This window comes from Carlito syrichta, unplaced genomic scaffold, assembly GCF_000164805.1.
Source record: "Carlito syrichta isolate Samal-C Ts95f unplaced genomic scaffold, Tarsius_syrichta-2.0.1 Scaffold304318, whole genome shotgun sequence".
NCBI classification, from domain to species: domain Eukaryota; kingdom Metazoa; phylum Chordata; class Mammalia; order Primates; family Tarsiidae; genus Carlito; species Carlito syrichta.
Genome location: NW_007248414.1, coordinates 457,142 through 461,800, shown reverse-complemented (window position 1 = coordinate 461,800; position 4,659 = coordinate 457,142).

Below are 4,659 nucleotides of genomic sequence, written 5' to 3'. Positions count from 1 at the left end.
TCCGCCTCAGCCTTCCGAGTAGCCGGAATTACAGGCATGCGCTACCACGCCCGGCTCATTTTTTGATTGATTGTAGAGATGAGGTCTCGCCAAGTTGCCTAGGCGGGTCTCGAACCCGCAGGCTCAGGCAATCCACTCGCCTCAGCTTCCCAAGGCGTGGGATTACAGGCTGAGCCACCGAGCCCGGCTTCAAAGCCCTCTCTTAATTACTATGCCTTGCTCTTTCTCATGCAACGAGGCCCAAAGAAAGCCACGGCCTTCTCCTCGCAATGGTAGGAGTAGCTTCCACAAGGCTCATACCCCATCCTAGTAGGCAGACCCTCATGTCTGAGGCAGGCAAGGAAGGCGGAAAGGGATGGGGACGGGGAGCATGCAGCTCTAGTTTAGACTACAGGATCTACCCTTACCGGCCTCAGTTTTTTTTGTTTTTTGTTTTTTGGTTTTTTTGAGTTGGAGTCATACTGTCTGTCGCCCAGGCTGGAATGCAGTGGCACGTTCACAACCACCACAGCTTCGACCTTCTGGGTTCAGGTGATCCTTCTGCCTCAGCCTTCCAAGAAGCTGGAATTACAGGCATGTGCTACCATGCCCAGCTAGTTTTTTGGTTTATTGTAGAGATGAGGTCTTGCCAAGTTTCCTGGACTAGTCTCGAACCCTTGAGCTCAGACAGTCCTCTTACCTCATCCTCCCAAAATGCTAGGATTATAGGTATTAGCCACCATGCCTGGCCGAAGCCTCAGTTTTTTCATCTCTATAATGGGGATAGCAGCTCCTGTTTTCAGTTCAGGGTAATGATAGTGATCCTGTGAGCTCTGGGTGTGAGAGGTAGAGTTCTGTGTTCACACTAGTTATCCTGAATGAAGAGTGCCTGCACTCACGACGTGTTTGCAGTATTGCTCAGAACTTAGATATCTCTAAATTTGTGTCTGAGATTTTCAAGCAGCCACTTAAGACAACAGAATGTGTTTTGTTCTGCTGCCCATTCACTGTACAGTAAGATCGTCTCACACTGGTGGCCGCTCGTTCCTGCCTGGTCACCTTTCTTGCTTAAAGTCTACCTGGTCCTGTCTTGGACTGTCACCGTCTCGGAGGTGGTACTGTCTACTCACAGGGAAAGCATCCCACAGAGTTCTGGAATTCAGAGCATCTCTGATCCACAGAGGATCCCTGAGTACCTCCTACCTTCACAGAGCTGTCACCTGTTCCTGCCACCTTCCCTCCTCATGTCTGAAGGGTATTGTGTTAAGCAGCTGCCAGTTGCAAGACAAGAAGAGGCCGGGTCACAGAAATGTGGGCCTCATTCCCTCCCGTGTAACTTGTTTTGCAGATTCTTCAGCCTACCAAATAACAGGAGAAACTATGCAGTAGACCCTGCAGGCTGCTAGTGACCCCTGCTGGCCAAGTGTGACTCCACAGCCTGGCTGTATTGGACATTGCAATTAACCAGAGACGGGGTAGGGACCTTTGGAAATGAAGTCAAGGTCTATCTCAGGCCTAAGAGATTTTCCTATAGGATGGGGGAGGGGATCAGGCTCCAAAGAGCAGGATCTTTCTTCTGAGAAAACTCTGCCAACTCTGGAAAACTGGGTCCTTTCATGCATCCTGCAGCCCTTAAATATGCACCCATCATGTTTCATACTTGGACCCAGGACAGGGGATATTAAGATAAGTGGAACAGCACCTTCCCTTCAGTGTTCCTACTCTTCTTAGTAAAGAGAAGTTCACACCCCTCTGGACAGGAGGAAGTTCATGGGGAGGAGCTGTTCTGACTTCCTATCTTTAGCTAGTTGGAGTTCTAAAATGTGGCACTGAGCACGTGTGCCCACTTATGTGGGCCTCAGGTTAACCACTGGTAGACTGGTGAAGAAATGGGGCCTAGAGAGAAACACAAATGGCCCAAGAGTCCCCTAGCACTCCTCTTCCTCCTGTCTCATAATCAGTGCCCTGCACCATTTCAGGCTGTTAAAAAGCCAATGAGTGGCTGGACATGGTGGCTCAAGCCTGTAGTCCTAGCACTTTGGGAGGCTAAGGTGAGGGGTTTGCCTGAGCCCACTGGTTTGAGAATCAGCCTGGGCAACTTGGCAAGACCTCATCTCTCCAATAAATCCAGAAATTCGCCAGGCGTGGAAGCGTGCACTTGTAGTTTTGGCTGCATGGAAGGCTGAGGCGGAAGGATCGCTTGAGCCCAGCAGGTAGACACTGGTGTGGCCGTGAGCGTGCCACTGCACTCCAGCCTGGGCGATGGAGTGAGACTCCAACTCAAAAAAAAGAAAAAAAAGCCAGTGAGTTGGGCCTTTCATTATCCATTAGGGAGAAAATTCAGTATCTGTTGCTGACTCTGGCCACTTCTCTGTCTCTCACATTTAAATAAGGTCCACTTTGGTGGGGAGGGGATGGATGCTGGGAGGAGTCACACACACACCACTCTCCAAGCTTCCAGGCTAGTGGAAGGGTCAGAACCACTCCATGAGAAACTTTAGGATGGATGTACCAAGAACCAAGCACTCGGGGAGTGTCCAAAGCAGGAGTAAGAACTTTCTTGAACACCTGCTGTGTCCCTGTTGTGCCTGTATCACCCAGCAGAGCTTCACAACCCATCTAAGAGGTGAGTGTTGTTAGCCCCGTGGTTTATATGAGGAAACTAAAGTTTAAAACTGTAACTAATTTGCCCAAAGAGATACCAGATATGCCTCCTCCTGGCAGGTGGAGGAGCTGGGCTTGGATCCAGTTCGCCTGGTCTGCATAGAGCCCATGTTTTCAGCCACTTAACCAAGGACTAAAGACTTGAGTTACAAGTTTTGCGGGGAAGGGCATTCGAGGTGAGAGAATAGCCTTAGTAATGACAGATACAGGCTTTGGGGGAACCAGGTAGAAACCGGAGTTCTGCCCATCCCTGACCTGTATTCTGTAAACTCCCCCCCCATGCGACTTCACCTGCAGTGAGGCTGGTGTGGCCCCACCCCCAATCTCTCTGACAGAGCGAGGGGGTCAGTTCACAGGGTTATCAAAACTGGCACCTGGTACAGATTCCCTCCACGGGACAGGGACTTCGATGAGTGCATTCCCAGCTTGCTCCAAGGTGGGGAACTGGGGAAAGGGAATTAGTAGACACTGAAGGACCTACTCAGTGCTGGAAACCATCTGGGGCCCTTTCATGTGTGTTACCTCACCCTCAACCACTTTGTGGGTTGGCATGGTGTACTCATGCTGCCCATGAGTATACAGACTCGGAGAGGTAGAGTCAGCTACCCAGGGTCACAGAGCTGGAACATGGCAGAGCTTGGGTAACAGCCCCGGGTGTGTCTGGCTCCAGGGCCTGTGCGTTTTCCACAGACCACCTGTATTAGGTTTCTCCAGAGAAACAGAACCAGTAGGGTATCAATACAAACACACATATATAGAAAGACATTTCAGAGGGATTGGCTCACCGCTGAGAAGTCCTGTGATCTGTCTGCAAGCTGGACAGCCAGGAAAATCAGTGGTGTGACTCCAATCTAAGCTCGAAGGTCTGAGAACCAAAAGCACTCATGTCCAAGAACAGGAGGTGGGTGTCAAGGCTCAAGCAGAGTGAGCAAATGTGCCCTTCCTCCAGCCTTTTGTTCTACTGGATCCTCCGTGGACTGGACGATGCCCACCAGCGTTGGTGAGGGTGACCTATTTGACTCAGTGTATGGATTCAAATGCTAATCTCTTCTGGAAACACTCCCAGGAACAGTTTCACCAGCTATCTGGTCATCCCTAGCCTAGTCAAGTTGGCACATGAAATTCGCCATCATAGCACCGATGGGATCCACTGGGTGCCGCCACAGCGATCAGCACTGACGATTCATTTAAGGCCATGGAGAAGCTACGGATGGTGATGGAGGCCATGTGGGGAAGGTCTGAGGGTCTTCTGGGGCCTTGAAACATCTTTGGTAACACTAGGGACCTCTGGAAGCGTCCATAGCATCCCAGAAATAATAGAAGGGCACTGAGGTTTACTGAGAGGGACCAGGGGTTGTGGGACCAGTGAGAGGCACTGAGAGAAGAGGGGACAATCAGAGACCCTGGAAACTTGAAAGATGTTGGGAAAGGGGGAGTCCTGGGGATCCAGGAGAATTGTATGGAGCAATGTAAGGTCACAGCACAGAGGCTGTGACCAGAAGGCTTGAGAGTTACGGGGGCTATTGAGAAAAATGAAGGATCATTGGGAAGCATTTCGCAGGTATTGAGAGCCATCAAGAGTTATCAGACATGCCAGGGCCCTTGATAATTATCGGGGGGCATTGTAGCCATCCAGAGTTCTAAAGGGCACCCAGGGTCACCTGCCTCGACAGAGCACCATGCAGGATGCAGACTTAAAGAGAAGGGGACAGAGACGGTGGGGCTGGTGTGAGCCTGATGACCAGGGCCATGCCTTTCAGGCAGTGTCAAAAAGGCCCGGCCATAACTGCAGGCCGCGAGAGGCGGGGAGTGAGTCCAGCATGGACCCGGGACTCCGTGACCTTGACCTTCCTAGGCTGGTGCAGACTGGTTTTCCAGAGATCCCCCGCTTGGGTTTAGCCCTCACTTGGCTTTTCTTGCCTTCCTTTCCTCTGGGAATTTCCTCTGCCTTCCTTTTGATTGTCTTTCCAACGCCAACCATTCCTGGAGTGAGAAGGCTCTTTCAGCGTGGTCTGA